The 18504-nt window shown below is 46.6% G+C and overlaps 1 long non-coding RNA gene across 1 annotated transcript in view; it reads right to left on the minus strand.

The window, feature by feature from the left end:
• Nucleotides 1-3643: 3643 nt before the first annotated feature.
• The window catches only part of LOC144180490 (uncharacterized), a 36235-nt gene continuing 21374 nt past the window's right edge, over nt 3644-18504 (minus strand). Inside the window, exons 4-5 of the long non-coding RNA XR_013324436.1 lie at nt 6777-6875; nt 3644-3898 (exon numbers count right to left, since the gene is read on the minus strand). This is a non-coding gene — a long non-coding RNA (uncharacterized LOC144180490). The remainder of the gene's footprint in view (nt 3899-6776; nt 6876-18504) is intronic.

An 18504-nucleotide genomic window follows, 5' to 3' on the forward strand; every position in this document is an offset into this window, starting at 1 on the left:
CTCCTTTAAAGATGGGCACAACCCTTCCAATTTTGAACTGTGCAGTGTAAGTTCCAGAAAGAAATGCCTGATTAAACATTGCTGCTAACGCTGGCGCAAGGTTTTCAATGTTGTCTTTGATAATTATCATAGGAACTGCTTTGATTTCATCTGCCTTGCCGTGCTTATACCTTCCAATATGGTTATTTCACTAAATTCGAATGAGTTGGGTTGCGGGATAGGTAAGATAGGCTCGTTAACATCACACTTACTGGTAGGGGGTACTTTGGTAGGATAATAAAGAAATCGTTTAGAATTTCCGCGACACCATCCTGACTGCAGTTTAATATCCGGAAATCTGGCAGAGTGTTGTATTTTTGGGACGATTTCGTTACAGAGTTGATTATACCCAGGCTTTCTTTGGAATTACCGTTTGCTTTAAGGACCAGGTTGTAGTACTTTTTTTTTCTTTTGCCCAAGAGGGCAAGTGATAAGTTGCGCACTGATCGATATTGTGCTTGATGGTAAGGGTTGTCTTTCTTTTCTTTCATCTTATTCCGCCAGTGCTCTTTTCGCTTGATAACATTGATAATACTTTCCGTCATCCACGGACCAACGGGAACCGAAAAGTACGTCGCTCGGCGGGAATACGTCTTAAACTTAACGCAGGCTGACAAAAGTAATTTTGAGAATCTATCGTAAGCTATGCTTCCATCTGCTTCACAAACCGACGAGAAGTCTGGCTCTTTTATACTCTGGCTTGTTTTTTTATAATCCCATCGTTTCAATGATTGCGTCTGTTGGTTTTCCATTTTGCGATTGTAAACCGTTGCCAACAAAAATGTGAGATAGGGATCGGTAATATCCTCTGTTATTACTCCTGCCTGCACATAGTTCTCATCATAGTTTGATAGTATGTAGTCAGTTATGGAAGACGTATTTGAAGATACTCTAGTTGGGTTTACTATATGGTTTTGGAAGCCATAGGATGACAGCAACACTTGGTACTCAGTGTTCATGTTATCGGCTGTGTTTAGGTGGAAATCACGGCAAATGATAGCTTTACTGCTATTGTTAGCAAAGTATTGCAAAACGTCCTTCATTTTTGACATAAATGTCTGAACGTGAGAGCCTGATGTCCTGTAGGCTACACCAACAGAAATTTTGTTTTCTAATTCAACCAACAACATTTCATGTTCCCCTAAAAGTGTTTCGGTAAAGCTGAGTTTTTTGTAGCAAATTTGTGTGGATAGTTAGGGAGCAACTCCAGCGTCTCGAGCATCACCTTTTCTGGGAAGTGATACAAACGTGTAGTTTCGGCTGGCATGAAGGTTGCACGTCGGCCAATTGTTTCTTTTCTACACTCTAAGAAAAGGGGTAGAAAAGGGAGACAATCGCGGGTTTTCTCCCTCAGCCCAGAAAGTTTTTCCCTTTGGCATATAAAACGTTGCGCCCTCTGTACGGCCTCTACCAAACACCGAACGCAAGAGAACATATTATCCAGAGCTGTCGTCTGCAACCTGCTGACGGCGCCGACGCCGAGAACGACACCATTCCTTGGTTGCACAGCTCCTTTCTCCAATAGGGCGTAGATAACGGCTTTGTGCACCGCCGCCCCGGCGTTGTTTGCCGTGCCCTTTTAAGGGAGAAGCCGGTTAGAAGCTCAGGCTGTCGGCGTCTCCTGTAGCCGTCGTCTCATGTAATCGTGGTGCCAAAACTCCGCCACACTCATTTTCCGATGCCTCGCGCTAGAACGTAACGCGTAGTAAAGGAAAAGTGAATAATGAATAAAGGCGGTTCAAAATGAACAGCCGTGATTTAAAGATTTCGGGAACGCTCCCTGTCCGCTTCTGCAATCCTCAAGCACAAGCAGAAGCTGTTGTAGACGGACTATCATTTGTGCTGCACTCAAATACACACCGACTCTCGACGCTAAACCTGATCGGGTCGAGTGGTCGGTCGAGGCAAGAAAATGCACACCTACCTGGTGCTGGGGACTCGTTGATCGCGAAGGGCGAGCCCCCAAGGGGGAGGCGCGGGGGTTGCACATCGCTCGCGTTGACCCCTGTCACTACCACAAACTGGGGCACACGGGGCGTGGAAATTGCTTAAATACATTTGAGCGGAAGAGAGTGCACCAGCTCCTCAGCAATCGCGCCATTGCTCTCCCCGCAGCCGCTTTTCCAGCGCCCAATTAGCGCACGCGGTATGTCAAGAGGGAGACTTACGATCTTTGAATACACTTATACACTGCATGCTTCTCCTCTCTGCAGGTTTCACGTTAGGTGAGATGGCGCGGGATTTTTTTACTGTATTTCGGTTACCACGCGCTCACCTGCGCCTGTTACCACTCACCTGCGCCCCGTTTAACGTTACCACCACTTTTATGGACCTGCGCCCAAGGCTAAAAGACGGCGCGATTATTCTAAACTGCCACTTTCTTCATCATTGAGTACACACCGCAGCTGAGTTAGCAACAATACAAGCAGGGTTGCCCGGTTTGGCCATTTGTCGCCAGACTGGCAACTTTCAGAGGCTCGTGGCGACTGACGTTTTAGTGGGGCGACTTGGGTACCTTCTGGCTCCTTTGAGCGCTGGTGTTTATTTATATATTTACGAGCTGTTCTGGCAACTTACAGAAAAGCGGCCGCCGTGGCCGGGAATCGAGCCCGCGACTTCGTGCTCAGCAGCACAACGCCTTAGCCACTGAGCCACCGCGGCGGGTCCCATTGTGTTCATTTAGTCTGAGGGCACCTTCAGTTACTAAAGTTTCCTCCCTATTTCCGAGAAGGGGGCATACCAAAACCATGCTTCGGTAATTTTTATGTTCTATGATAGGCGCCTTGCGGCGAACGTGTATGTTATACTGCGATGCCCCCGTATATTGCTGCCAGTTCAAAATGGTGGACGAATCTTTTTTGGCTAGAAAAAAGTATCACCGGCTTGTTGCGCACACGGTCTCGGTCGCTTGGCGTACAATGTTGATTGATTAGGAGGTTTAACGCTCCGACGCTACACAGGCGATAAGGCGCGCTGTAGTGGAGGGCTCAGGATTAACTTCGACCACCTGGGGACCTTTACCTGCGCCGAAGTCTCCAAAACATGGACGTTTACGTTTTCACCTCCACAAGAAAAGCGGCCGCCAGGGCTGGGAATCGGACCAGCTTCCCTGTGCTCAGCAGCAGAACGCCGTAGCCACTGAGCCCCCGCGGTGGGCTGAGGCACAATGTTGTCAGTATGAGTATGTTTCTGGAAGAAACAAACGCCGGTCGAACACCACGGCATTCGATTTGTTGCGGAACTATGAGCGCTACTTTGTTGGCTTCTTGGACGCTTGTGTTTTTCCACTAGTTGTTGAAGTGAAGTTGCGAGGAGCCCCAATAAACTGTCGTTACTACATTAACCTCCGAACGTTCTTCAGTGCCCAACAGGGTGACTGTAACATGGTTGCTTAGAAAGGTGACAAAAATATAAAGTATTAACGGCCATCGTTTTTATGAAAAATCAAGAGCCAGACTGTTGCCCTGTGGTTATAATTAGTTTGATGGCTGGATGATGTGAAGTTTATGATTTGTGCGGATTTGCTGAAATATTAAAGAAACAAAGGCAGTTTTTTTAAAGAAAAATATTGTGCTTTACGAATAAGATTTGCGATAACATCAGCTGTTCCCTCTCACATTTATTTAGTTTATGGTTTAGTGTTGATTAGCTGAACAAAAACACGGCAAAACGGTGGCCGATTTCGCTAGAGATTTCTTAAATGTGTTTGTGCCTTGTTAGCTCTCACAGAAATCGAAGAACACAAAAAATCGTATCGTAGGATGGCAGATTTCCATATACTTCCTCTTGCAGTTATGACTTGGCCCTTTTCTTATCTCTGAATGTTTCAGACGAAGTTCGCACGAGTATTTATCCCAACCTGTAATGAGGAAAGTTTTCAGAATATATAAATATGGGGATGTACCTGTCCCAGAAACTACTGAACTAAATAAAAGATGCTGGCATTCTTTCCACTCCCAATGTACAGTCATACACAAATGAAATGTGAACACAAAAGTTAGAACCAGAACACTCAAAACTAAAGAATACTATTCGTGCAGCTCGAATAACGTCGCAACATTGGTATACTTGGGAAGGGATAGTTCCCAACTTTGTTACAGTGATTAATTAACGTGTCAATTTGATTTGCATGGAAAGAAATCGCGCTATTAATACTTTCACGCTTGCGTTTCATTTTTCTCTGACTGTTCATGTCATTTGAAGCAAAATTCGCATTTTTAGATTGTTATAGATAAAACAAAATGTTCAAAATCATAACAAGTAGGTGTGTACTGTTTTGGAATAGGTTTATGTGTTCCAGAGAACCAGGTTACCTCACATTACTACAGTTTTTTTCTTATTGATATTTCAAACATTCCTACCACAAAACCTGAACGTCATAAAAAAAACTGAGCGTGTGTTGTGCAAATAAAACACAAAGAGTACTTTTTACGACGAAGCTCTTTATGGCTAAGCCCCCTTTTCTTCGGCTTTCATTCCGTTGAAGCTGTTTTACGTAGTGCCGCTTCAGCGCTCCTCATCGCCACCGCCGACGCCCGTTTCACAAGTTTTGCACCTTCGGCATCATCGATACCACTTTCAGTGCCGTTTTCACCTTTTTAACTCGCCATGGCACGGACGTGTGTCGTTCGGAGGAGGAAAAAAAGCGGGAATTCAAGTAGGGTCTGCGCGAACGAATGATATTGGCGAAGTGCGGAGCCCCCGAAACTGTACCTGGTATGGTATGCCCAAATATATATTCCCACATAAATTCCTATATAAACATTCCCTCTCATCTTTTCTGAGGAGCGCTCAGAGATGGTAATGGCAACTGAAATCCTCAAGTCCAACGAAGACTCGCCGACAGAGCAGCCAAGGTCACCGGCAGCTGCACTAACCATCACTCGCCATTGGCCCAACTCATGGTGAGTAAAGTTTACACTCTCGGTCGCTTGCGGCTTTTTGAACTAAGACGCCACCCACCTTCATTTTAGTTTTTTTTGTCGGCTCAATTAAGTTTACGCCTCCCTCTTGGTTTCTCTTTCACGCGTCGCGTAACCTGTACATTGCTGTTTACCCACTTCTGTTTTTTATTCGTATACCGTGCTCCGTGTGAGGGGGGGGGAGGTTAAAGGGCTTTGTAGTGGCATCAGCATTATTGCCACGGAGGTTGCCATCGCTATAATTGTTTGAAATACCTATTGTCATTACGCATCACGTCGGAGCTCGACCAGAGACTGTTCCACACGATTTGGATGTATCAGGCACCCATTTCGCAGGGCGCCTGTGCCGTCTTTCTCGCTTCCCTTGTGATATGCAAAAGTTTACATACGTTTCTTTCTATTCTATACGTCATCCCCTTTCTGTATTCCTTTCCTTCTCTCTGTCGAACGTTCCCCTGTACACTTCTCTTGCCCCCACCATTCACTCTCCAAAATTTCGGCAAGGGGGATGGTAAGGGGATGGATTAAATAACCCGATTCCCTCTCTTACTACTTACAGAACTGATTGTGCCTTTTTAACGTTGGGTTCGGGTAAAATGGGAGCCGTGCAATCATTTCGCGAAGCAAACGTTCTCTAAACAGTACTTATCTGCGGTAGGCCTCCTAGCGTGTGCGTGTGAGTGTTTCAATTATAAAACACAGTTTTGGGATTAGACAAGCCGCGTCCACTGAACGGCACGTACACCGTTCCCTGCTTGTGGGTGTAATTCGTTTCCTCCCTGACACTCTTAGAATCTGCTGCACGTAAAACCCTCCATTACATTACAATGTTGGAATACTGCCTGGACTCGTCACCAGATAGGTGCGGTCTACCGGAGAAGTTCTCTGAGACCCACAGAACATATTCTCTACCCAGTAATAGATTGGTCCTTCTGGGGCAGTATTCGATTGCATCCTCCCATTTCGGGAGAGGTCATCACTCTGCGGTGAAGATGACGATCATTGTCCTTACTATGATGCGAAGCAACCTAGTATTGGGCAGGCTCACAAGCACCATGTCTCATACATTCGGTTATCTCAGGCACACAAAGCACAACGTTCGCAGCTACATAGATCGAGAAAACCATCTGCTTTACCAGAAGGCAAATAACCAGTTCTCGGTGTTGCGGAGGGCTAAATAATATATCTCCAAGAAAATATCCTCCTGAAATGTTCCGTATATACGGAATTATGGGAAAGCGGAGTACATTCCTAGCATGACACAAAGCCGCCAGAAAAGAAGAAAGATTTTTGAGAAGCACTTGAAAATGAAACAGTGCATGCCTATTGAAAAATTTGACACCGGATTTAATTAAGTCCGTATGATCACTAGAACCGCGAAATCATTGTCCGTATGAATTCCGTATATACGGAGTATACGAAAATCATACGGAGAGTGATTTTGCTTATTATTGAAGATAAAAACACGAAAAGTGTGCCAAACTTTCGTATTGTACGAACTCATATAATTCCCGGGTTTGTGGAAATAATATCTATATCCATTATGCTTGGGGGCGTAACACTCCGTATAAACTCCGTATTCTCATAATTCGGTACATACGTAACTTTTCAGAAGGGTAGGACGATTTCTTTTGGGTAACATATACGCATGGTCACAATAAACATCGCATTTTTAAACGTAGCTACTCGTGCGCGATAAGTGCAAGAAAAGGAGGAATAACTGACGAACAGGATCTCCAATTTTTGCAAAGAATTAAAATATCCCCATATGCATATGCTTAAACGTGTCATATTCCTGGGTTGCAATGTACTTACGTTTTCTTCTATTTTTGTCGAGAAGATAAACTTCGAAGATACCGCAGTCGTAGTTCTTGGTTGCAAAGACCAGCTGCTCCATTTGCCTATACATTAATCCTGAAGAAGAACAAAAAAGCCAAGGGTTTTACAAATATAATCCCAGACAAAATTAAAACCAATTCTTCGAGAGACAGAATTTTGAATCCGGTATTTTTTCGCCCGCTGGTTCAGGGTTAATGGCATGAAAAAAAACGTATCGTGGTTTTGCCTGCCTAGGACTGGGGTACACATCATAAAGCGTTCAACGCTGGATGACGAATAAATTTTTTTCAGATGAAGGCTGAAGCAACGTTCTCTTTGTTTTTCGTCCGTGGCCTCCCTATCGCTCTCTTGTCCACGAGTTTCTTGTCCACGAGCCATGCAGGACGTTCCTGCAGCTACAAATGGCCGGTCTGATTACTAGAAAAACCTGTCAAAAGGGGCGCATATGTGGAGATTTAAGTAAAGAAAATGTTTCAGTGGTGTTTACATCGGCACCATATACTGTCAGTGCTCTTACATGGGTGAAGTATTTGAAGTATACAAATGTAGAAGTGATTGCACAGGTGTCGTGGCATTAATAAATTGAGACGAAAGTCTGTGAGGCGTTTCTATTCCGCTTTTCACTTCTGGGAGCACTGCATGCAATGAATGGCCACAGGGTTGGCGTGAAAGTCACTAATCATTGACCGATATGTGCATAGGTAAACATTTTTTTATGCATAACGGGTGAAAAGAAAGGTCAGGCAGATTGCGTAAACAGGCAATCAAATAGGCCTAATGGTAGAATCGTTAAGAGTGGCAACAAGCAAACTGGGAAATGTTCGCTCTAAAAAAAATTCAAAACCCTTCCACTCAGTGTCAAAGCTGTCGCAAGTGCCTAGCAGTGATTCACCATAATGGGCTGTAGCGCCGTTATCCGCTTACTGCGACCAGACAGTGGAATTCAAGTTTCCCGCCTTTGCAGTGCCCGCGCGCCCCTGCCTGAAACTGCACGAGCGGAAGTTCCATTATTCTTGTGCTTGCTTTTCCTCCCGCACGTACCGGCGTTGCACTGCCTGTTTTTTTCGCTTTTTTCAACCGAACGAGCGTTCCGAACGATAAAAATCAACCGAACGAGCGTTCCCGACTAAATGAACGCTGGCGCTGGTGGTTAATTACGTGTATTTTGCCCCAAATGTACCCACAGTTTTCTTTGCGCGAAACAACGAGGAGATGTATGACAAACGCCAGCGCTTCACGAGTTCAGAACGTTTATGACTATATAAAACTGCTTGGCTTTCGAAGCCTCTGGGTTACACCACGACGACAGCTGCTACGACGGTACGCCGCGTGGCTCTACTTGGGTCCAGCGAGCGAGCTACGACGGCAAGGCGAGCCCCTAAAGTGCTCTTCACTTAAAAAAAAAGATCCTACGAAGTTATGTCCGCAGACACACCGGGTCTCGACGTCTCTACGCCTGAGATATAACGGCGTGGTTTTCCAACTTAGAGCCAAGCACTCGCTCTAAATGTTTTAACATCTCGCTTTTCTCGACAACGGGCTGCGGCTTGCGGACGCGATAAGGTTCAAGACAAATTCGCTGCCCTTTTTTTTGTAAATGACTGCGCCTAGTTTTGTGCTTGAAGTGTCCGTGCAAACTATGAAGTGCTTTTGGAGACCAGAAGGTTGCGAAATTGGTGCGGACGCAAGTATATTTTTCAAAGCTATGAAAGCGTGTTTTTGTTCTTTGTCCCAGCAGAAAATATTGTTTTGCCCCTTCGTAGTACGGTCTCTAAGTGGTTTTGTGAGAGCGGCGTAGGTGATATTGGTGGCCCTTGCTATGGCTAATTTCTCTCCGCCACCAACATCGGTTCCAAACAAACTTCGGGCCCCTGCCTAACATCTCAATATGTTTCTCTGGAACCAAGCAATCACCGAGGATGACAACCTTCCCCACAGCAGCAGTGGATACACCTCCTGCTGGTAGATTGGTGCCCACTGAATGTTAAAGCACGTCGGCCGATTCTTCAGCAGTCTTGCGCCACTCCCTAGAGACACGCCCGCCGCGATGGGTCTACCCTCTCTCTGTCTTCGTCTTTTATGCTCTGTTTTCCCCATAAACATTCACCAACTTGGCCAGTTCGCAGCATGGCGTAGTTAAAGACGATGTTCCGGTAGGACACGATTAATCCCAGGAAAGGCGGTACTCATTTTGTACTTTGTCCCTTGAAGCCTAGGGTCTTGTCCAAGGTCTTGAGGAGGCGCCTTGCTTTAGAATCTCCAATTCGGTGCCCTATAAAGGATATGAGGCGCTCTAATTTCACACTTGGTAGGCTTTGTCGTGAGGTTGCCACTTTTGATACTCTCGAGCATTCTTGATTATCTCGACTGTGTTCAAGTATTCTTGCTAGTTGTCAGTGACAACGATGGCATCATCGAGGTAGTGGTGGATGTCTTTAGCTCCCCTAATACTGCTTTCATTAAGGGCCAGACGCATGTGCGGAGAGAGAAGTGTTTGCGCAAGCCTTTGTTGCGTCTCCAAAACCGGTCCTGTAGACTTTATGCGTTCTCCTGACCGGCCACCACACGACAGGCCAACAGAGGGGAAAAACGCGTGCAGATGCGTGTCGTTCTCCGCGTATATCAGGCCCTTAGATGCGCAAAGATGGTTTGCACTGGCTTTATACCAAAAGGTGTATATCGGAAATTGTACAGCCGGAACAAGCTCGAAAAGGCGGTCTTTCAGCGGCTGTAATCAGTCATGGGAACCTTTTGTGAAGTCTAACTTGGAGAAGAATTAATTTTTCCCAGCGAGGCGTTATACACAGACTGGGACTTCTCAATGATGCCCATCTCCAACTTGTCTTGAACTTCTTTTTAGATCGTATTATGAAGTGTGGGAGGAGCGCCTCCGCAGCCGTCGCCGCAGGCTCTCTCCCCTTACACTCCCCGTCAGCTGAACATTCCACCGGTCTTCAAGACGTTGGGTAGCCGTCACCCGAGAGATGGCACGAGGGGCGCATGTCGCTGGTGCACGGTGGAATGCGGAAGCAGGCACGGAAGCTCTATTGTTTCGGACTCAGCATCAGTAGTGCCGGGGACGGGTTGTTCGATCGAGTGGCCGTTCTAGTGGCATCCGGCAAATTTCGCCTGAGCGATGTAAGTAAAAAGTTGTTTCACAGAACCACAGTGTGTCTCACTTTTTGGCATGCTGTAGAGAGCAAGCCCACAAGTGCGTACGGAAGCGGATACTGCGAAACCTGTGGATGCTTGTCAGACGTTCAGTTTAACAGGTACTCTGCAAGGTCTGGTTTCGCGGGAACGTCCGATAATATCATGCTATATGCCTAAATAATTTCCTGCACGTGAGCCCTTTCTTCCTCATGTAGGCTAGATGCGTACTTGATCTCTCCAAAGAATTCGTCTGATGAAACAGCAGTGTAGAAAGTATGTCGGTCGTTGGTTCGTCGTCGAGATCGTGCGTTGTATCCGTGAGGTCACCAATTGTAGCAGCAACTGATGCTTGCGGCGGTGATGAAGGCTACCGTTTCTCGTACTAATTTAACATGTTACATGTGGACGACCTTATGTCGACAGCAACCCGTTCATACAGTCTCGTTATTAAGGGCGTGCTCCGCAAAAGCGCAACTTCGATTGTCCCCTACGGCGTTCTCTTTGACACAGGTCGCAGGTTATTAACCAAGATTGGTATGTCTCCATGTAGGTCAGGCTACTAAAGTTATCACAGAATGCGGTCGGTCGTCCTTTGTACACCTTGTTGCCTCTCCATGAAGCTCTGATGTGAAAGTCGAAGGATCGGTTCCGAAAGTTTCTTCGGAGCAACAGCTTGTTTCAACTCCCGGCGCGTTGCAAGCTTGTACTTGCGGTAGAAGACGTCATTTGATTTGAGAAAGCAATATTTCTGCCCTTTCCTAACCTGCGGACAAAATCTCGGAGACTTCGGTGTCCTTGTTGCTCCTGGGCCAGCTCTTGTCATGTGATGTTTGCGCAGTTCATTTCAGGTACCTTTCATGGTGAAACCTCCGCCTGACTTGACTTGACAGTGACGAGCAAACACTAACACATCTGCGTCCACCCGTGAGGCGTTTGTAAGTACTCGCTCGGGGAATCGTTGTCTTGGAACTACCACTCGGGATCTGGAATGTTATGTTTCCTCACACATGGAATATGCACGGGCACGAGGTCATAGATCGGATGTGCACGCCACGGCAACCTTGCCGACAATGTACCGGGTTTCAACATAAATGTTGGCCTGTGGTAGCTACTTAACCGTTCCATCAAAGAGCAGTGCCCGGGCATTTTTTTGCTGTTATATAGATTTCAGCAACCAAGTTACATCGGGGCGTAGCGGTATTACTGCCAGTGTACCTCAGAACGGTGACAGTTTGTCCGAGTAGTCGCTGTTCAACTACTGGCATTCCTTTCACTAGGAAAATAGTGTTACTCTGAGTTGCCGCGGGCATACTCTACACTATAACCTTCATGGTTGGCACCACCGAGTTCCGTACGCTACTGTGGTGCTCTCCGAGGCTGTCACAGCACAAGCAGTGACCTGATCTTGGAAATTTGAATGATTCCTTGAGTTTCCGGTTTTATGACCCAGGCGACCACATGTAGTTCATCTTGCTAGATCCTTAGCGGAGTGACGACAGTCTTCATCCAGGTGTCTTGGGCGATTACGCAGAACGCATTTTAGTGGCGGTTTCTCCTGTGTGTCGGGCGCAATTTTCCAAGGTTCGAGAGGTTTCGTGCCTCTAGGAAGCGATCTGTAGCTTCGGCCTTCGCGGTCAGCGTTTCCCATTCTCCCTCTTTTAAAAAACTCACGAGCCAAGGATGGCTGCAGCGGATAAAGCGCTGAATTGTTCTTCGATGGTATGGTCGCGAAGACCGTCAAATGTTTTTTGTACATTTTTCACCTCTATCAGATGGTTAAAGTAACCAGTAAGTCCGGCTGGTCGTTGCTTTCCAAATTAACATAATCAGCCCTCACTTTCCTGAACTTCGTCTGATTCTCAAGGGCTGTAAACCGGAAACACAAAAGCAACGCCCTTTCTAATTTCCCGAAATCTAGGAAGCCTTCTGCAATCATGCGGCCTATGATGGTAAGCGCCTCCCCAGCACATGGTTACAGCAAGGGCCCATTTGTCTTGCGGCTATTGCTGCCCTATTGCTAAGCGTTCAAACCGTTGCATGTGCGCGTGCAAGTTGCCACGCTTCTCGTCAAAAAGATGAAGCGATTTTTGTGGGTTGATCGCTAGCGTTGTAGAAAACAGTTTCATCTTCACGCGCCAATTTTGTTGGTTGGTACGGCCCTCTTGGAGTCGGATCTTGAACAGTAGTGGTTTTCTTCCTTTTCTTCAGAATCTTTAGCTCGTTGCGCGCTTCCGTTTCTCTTTCAGCGGCTTCTCGGCTGTCTACTCTTTCGGCGACCCTAGCGGCGCGTTGCCCCGCAGGTTTGCTCTCGACCCTCGCCCTAAATTCTTCACCTGAGACCCCAGCTATGTTACCATCGCCATTAACTTTGGGATATTCATGATTTTTAGGCTAACGTCACAGGCGCACTCGAGGCTTACTAACTCCTTTCAGCGGATTTTAAGAATCGTGGCAGGCTCGTCACAATTGTAAGGAATGGTCCAAAGATTGGCATGCGAGTCATGATTCGCTGATAAATATTGCACGCGCAAAGATTTCTTTATGCACAAAGGGCGAGAAGAAAGGGCGGAAACAGGTAAGCAAACGAGGCTAAAGCTAGAAGCCTTAAGAGTGTGAAAAGGCTAATAGGGAAATGTTTGCAATAAAGAGAAACGAAACGTCCTATGGAGTTCTGTCCACAGTCCCACAGCGTTTCATCGTCACAACTCGAGCGGGGACGCCTGAGAGATCACCGCGTGGATGGCTCGATGAATGGCTCTACGCCACGCCGGGTCCAGGTAAGGGACATTGGGCAGACATCGGAGAACGTACCTACGGGCAACGGCTCGATGGCGTAGCAGCGTATGTGAGCCGAGGGTCCCACCTAAAGATTAACACAGGCCCACTGTCTCTCACCCAGCGCGTCACCAGCTCCATGCACGAGACAGCCATGAGTTGTCGGCATCAGAGGCGGACGAATCTCAGGAATAGCAGCGGTTGACATCAGGGTTTTTACCGAACACAAATCCAGGCGTCCACTGATCGGCCGCCCGACTCGATTTCCTGCGTGCTCTAGCTGCAACTGTGATGTTGTGGTTGTTGTTGTTGTTGTGCCTTTAGGTATGGCAAATACCCAATCAGGTGATCGGCCAATCAACAGAGGATGGTTAAAATGAATGGAATTCTTATCTAATCACGAGACGTTTAGGAAAGATAATTTAGACCTGTTGGAAAAATGTTTGAGAAAAAAGGGAAAAAAAATTCTGAAAAATTAAAGCGAGGGTGACCAATCGCAATCATAAAGAGAAACGTTTTGAATTTTCAATGTAGCGCAGGAGGGCAGAGCATACATCCCGGAAGCAGAACCCCGTTTCGGATGCCCCGAACGATAGAATAGCCGGCACTGTTAGGGATATCACCAAACTGTACAGCGGCACCTCCAGGGACTGACGTCTCAGTCGGGAAAAATGTCGGCATGTCAAAAGGTAATGTTCTACAGACTCGTCTTCGTTGCAATACCTGCACAGAGCTGTTGGTGCCAGACGAGACCTGTGCAAATACCTAATTAACTTGGGTACTCGACAATGTAAGGCTGTAATAACCACCTCTAAGTTGCGTGAAGGGCACCATTCAGGTTTCCATGAGAATTTAAGATGATTAAAATCCCTTAATGATAATAAAACCGATTCTTGCTGTACTTGGAGTTTCAGCATCCTATATTACCTAGCTGCTGTTATTAAAGGTGTCGGCTCTACGACGTCTACTACAGAAAGTGCTATCCTTGCTAGAGAGTCGGCAGTCTCGTTGAATGTGATACCTGCATGACCAGAAACCCAAAGAAGGTGAATTTCAGTGAAGTGAGGTGGCAGGAGTGACCGAAACGTCCGCAGAAGGGAAGTGTCTTTAGGGGAAGAAAGGGCTAGGCATACAAAAAAAGAATCGGAAATTATCATTGGAGATGTAATTAATACATCCAGCTTTCGTAGCGCCAGGACAACTGCCAGGAATTCCGCAAAGAATATGGGGATAAAATCACGCAGACGAACCGAAAAGGTCCAGGTAAGGGAAAAGGAAAATATTCCGATACCGGATTTTTCTTCTCGTTGAGAGGCATCTGTATATATTATAGCATCTGGCTGCATGGAGGCCAAATAATCTTCGAGAAGACGATTGAGCAGCCGGGCTGGTAAAAGTTTAGCATTTTTGGGGAAAATGTTCCGGAAATTGATAGAAAGAGGTGAACTCCTGTCAGTATGTGGAATAATCTGATTTATTGCTACACCCAATGGAGAAAGGAAGCTCTGTTCCAAAGTGCTTTGTGGACATAAGGACCTGGGCCATTGGTGCACCATAAACGCACTTGGTTCTGCAATAAAGATAAACTGCTCCCTGTTCACCTCAGAGCTATAAGCTCTCAGAAAAGTTTCAACAGTCAGAATACGGAACCTATTAAGCAGAGGAGGAACGCGCGCTTCCAAGTAAACTACTGCATTTGCTGCATTCTTAGGCAACCCTTAACAGCAGCGAAGAGCCTGGTGCTCCAGAATAACCAGACGATGAAGCTTATACGCGGCGCACCCAGAGAATAACACGCACCCAAAGTCTAAAATGGGGCTAACGTACATTCTGTATATCATAAGAAGGGTCTCTCTGCGCATGCCCTTCTTTCTATGACTGACACTTCTCAACATCCCAACAGCACGTGCACCTTTGGCCTCAATGAGGGCTATATGGGGGGTCCAGTCAAGTTCACTGGTGTAAATAATCCCGAGGTACTTTAAAGAAGGAACCTGAGGAATTATGCACTGTCGGTAACTGAGAGTAATGTTAACAGGACCTGAGGTTGGAAAAACTAATAAGGAACATTTGTTCACATTCATAGAGAGACAAATACTGTCCAACCAGGAGGCAATAATGTTCAGATAAGACTGCAATAATTTGTAAAGAGATTGAATGTCAGGTGCTGATGCAAAAAAACGCAATATCGTCGGCATATACATATGTAGAAACAACAGAAACCACCGGAATAGCGCTTACAAGGATGTTAAAAAGAACAGGGGAGAGGACCGCCCCTTGCGGTACGCCCCTAGACTGTGGCCTCTGTGAGGAGGTAGCATTAAATTTTACACAACTGAACTCCCTGTCTCTCAGAAATTCACAAATCCAAGTTATGATATACCTTGGGAAGTTTAAGACTTGTAACCGGGACAACAACACAGGGCATTCGACGCTATCAAAAGCTTTTGCTACATCTAGGGTTACTAGGGCTGAAAACTGGTTAGTTCGACGGGCTAGTTTAATCCAGCTTTCAAGGTCCATATACGCACTCCAAATCGAACACCCAGGGCGGAAGCCAATTTGTCTTGGGCTAAAGATCCTAGAACTGGACACCAATTGCATTATGCGCTGCTGAAAAATCTGCTCGATTAATTTAACCACGTTAGATGTCAACGCAATAGGCCTGACGTTTTCAATCAAGAGGCCCTGACCAGCATTCTTAAGTACAGGAAGTATTTTGGCGCTCCGGTAGTCTTCTTCCTCGTTCACCGGCCCCTCATTACAGAGCACAGCACGCTTGTCGTCTGTCTCTGTCGCTAGGAGGCGTTGCCTTGACTCGTGAAGCCAGAGACCCAAGCGGGCCTGGAAGTAAATCAGAGGACGGTAGGCAGATAGGCCCTAGGGGCCCACAGCAAAACTATAAATGAAGCAGGTACAAGGGGATATGGGCTGGTCGTCTTTCGAGGCGAGGGAGGCGCAGAGCAAAATAAAGTTTGAGGAGCGACTTCGCGACATGGAGGATGAAAAATGGGCCGCGAGGGTGTTTAAGTACCTGTATATGTATATGAGTATGGACATGCGGTGGAGACGGAGTACCAGACAGCTGACCAAGCGGTACGGAAAGTCGGTTGGGGAAAGCGGGGTTTACACAACAGTTAAAAAGCAGGTAAAGGCAGCAGAGACGACGAAGTGGGCACAGAGAATGGAAGCGAAAAAAAACCTGGAGACTTATAGGGCAGAGAAACGGGAAATTAAGAAGGAGGGATTCTATGGCAATACGAGAGGCAGTGCGTTGCTCTTCGAGGCACGGGCAGTGTGCCTGAGAACCCGGGCATACACGGGTAGCTACAGGCAGCAGGATGAAACGTGTGCATGCTGCGACAGTGATCGGGAAACTATAAACCATATTGTCAGGAGCTGCACAGAGATACGGCCACCGTGGGGTGAGGGGGAAACGATGCTGGCGAAGGCTTTGGGATTTAGGGCGAGGCGGAACCTCAACGTCAAGGCCATAGAGGTGACGAAGAGGCGACTGGAGTGGTGGTGGAGAAAAAGTAGGGAAGGGATGGGTACGCAGGCGGAGTAATCATACGAATGAGAATTTAGAACAGCGAGGGGAGAAAAAAGGGGGTGGGCGCCCGGCGATGAGTTTAAAACAGAAAAGAGGGGGAGATAGAAGGAAGGAAGCAAATCTATAGGTTAGCTGGGGGTAGGGCAAGTAAGCGTAATAAAACAGGCAAGTCGGTTGCTGACAACCGACGCCCTGATTCAAAGGGAAAGCCACTAATCATCATCATCATCATCATCATCATCATGTCGAGCCACCATACCCTGCAGCATATATGCGTTTCTTAGTGAGTACAGCCAGCCCTCATCTGAGCGAGCGAGAGAGAGAGAGAAAGAATACGTTTATTGAGCGTCTAAAATAGGTCTTGTCGCCGGCTGGGAGTGGTTCCTTATTCACTGGCGCCGATATGACGGTATGGCCACCTGCTCTCGGTCGACCAGCGGTAGCTGGGTCGCCAGTGAGGAGTGGACATAAAAATCTCCCATTGCTCTCTAAAAGTGGGGTGGGGTAATGGGGGAGGGGTGGATTTTCTGAGCTAAAGTCGCACTCCCTAATTATGTGGCAAAGGGTTACTAGTTTATTACAAAATTTGCATTTGGCCGATTATTGTTCCGGGAACATGAGGTGTAGTCTTGCTGGGTGGGGGAAGAATATAGATTGAATGAGCTGAAAGACTGTCCTATCTGAGCTAGCTGGAAGCGTATATCACAGCAGAAACCTACCTAAATCTCACGAAATCACTGCAACTGAAACAAAAAAAAGCGAAACCGAATCCAAAATGAACCACCCAGCTGGATTGAAAAAAATAAATTACACATAGGGTCAAAACTCAGAGTAACGAAACCCGGTTTTAGGAATTTCCCGATGTAATTAACAGATTCGGATGCTCTCGATAGTGCCAATACGGCTCAATGCTTTTATGAACTCGAACTAACAAAAAAAAAGCATCGCCCTTCCCGATTTACGAAGCATTTAAAGTTCCGCGAGCCCTCAACACGACCAAGAAGGAAAAATTCCGTCCAATTTATGAGAGCTTCGTCGGCTCAATGAGGTGGCAGCAGAAATGAGCTTCAACGACTATCTCAGCACCGCCGCAGACGCAGATGCCGACACGAAGGATATTTGAACGATTAAGAAATCGTACAGTTCGTTTCTGGCGACAAAAGGTGCTATAAAATGCTGACAATCCAGAAACTACTGAACCTCACGGGCCCGTTTCAGGCCAGGTGATGAACGCTACTGAATTTCCCAGGCACTTTGATGGGGCTCCCGAAAGAATTGCGGACGCTTTAAACGCACTTGCAGGCTACGAAAATTCTGTCGGCCAAATGCTGACGAAGCGCACGCAGGAGAATATCACAGTCCTTTTAAAGGCGATAGTCTTTCTTGGGCTACGTAAACCCAGACATTTCGGTGACTGTATGTCTGTCTTCTGTCTGTCTGTCTGTGACTCGATTCAGCCACCCGACCAAAGTGAAACGAAGTATGCGCAATATTCTTATATACTCACAGCCAAGCCTAAACGTGTAGGTCCGGTTTATATGTTCATACTTGTACACATTGTTGAACAAGAACAAGACATTACGCAAATATAAGACAGAAAATAATACAAAAGGGACATTTACAGTGTTCCTTTATAAAAAAATTCACGGATGTTTCATTTTTGCGAAATGAAATACTACATCGTCTTATGAAAAAAATTAATCCTGTCGCCTGCAACTATAGTTGTCGCCTGCCCGCGCAACTATAGCTTCTGGCGGAATTTTACGAAATCAAGCGGCCACAGTTACGAAAGGTTCCACTGGATGGGTTCTACGTTCTGCTTGAAACGCACGTGGACTAGGGCCACGTGGTTCTATAAACTTTGAAGTAGGGCGCCTCGATTCACGCGCGTCTCCGCTGTACGGCAGCGCTGGCGTCGAAGCACCCGGTCTGGAGCAAGAGAACGCGGTAAATGTAAACCACGATTAACTTTACTGTGTAAACTGACTTGAGCAAACCTTTAGCGTGTTTTCCTTAGCAGGAGCGCGACGCAAGAGGAACAACACGAGAGGTGAGCGGGGAAGCAAGGGAGGCATTTACTTGGCAAATGTCGACAAAGACTATCGTCTTTTGTCGACATTTGCAACGAAAGGAGCATATACACGGCCAATTTCTTTGCCAGGAAATAAATTCGTTTCCCCCAGCACCACTAGCGTTGTATTGTTATTATTTTCACCGTGATCG

The sequence above is a fragment of the Haemaphysalis longicornis genome, unplaced genomic scaffold (assembly GCF_048455015.1).
Source record: "Haemaphysalis longicornis isolate Haplotype H1 unplaced genomic scaffold, Haemaphysalis longicornis Haplotype H1 scaffold_4, whole genome shotgun sequence".
Lineage (NCBI taxonomy): Eukaryota > Metazoa > Arthropoda > Arachnida > Ixodida > Ixodidae > Haemaphysalis > Haemaphysalis longicornis.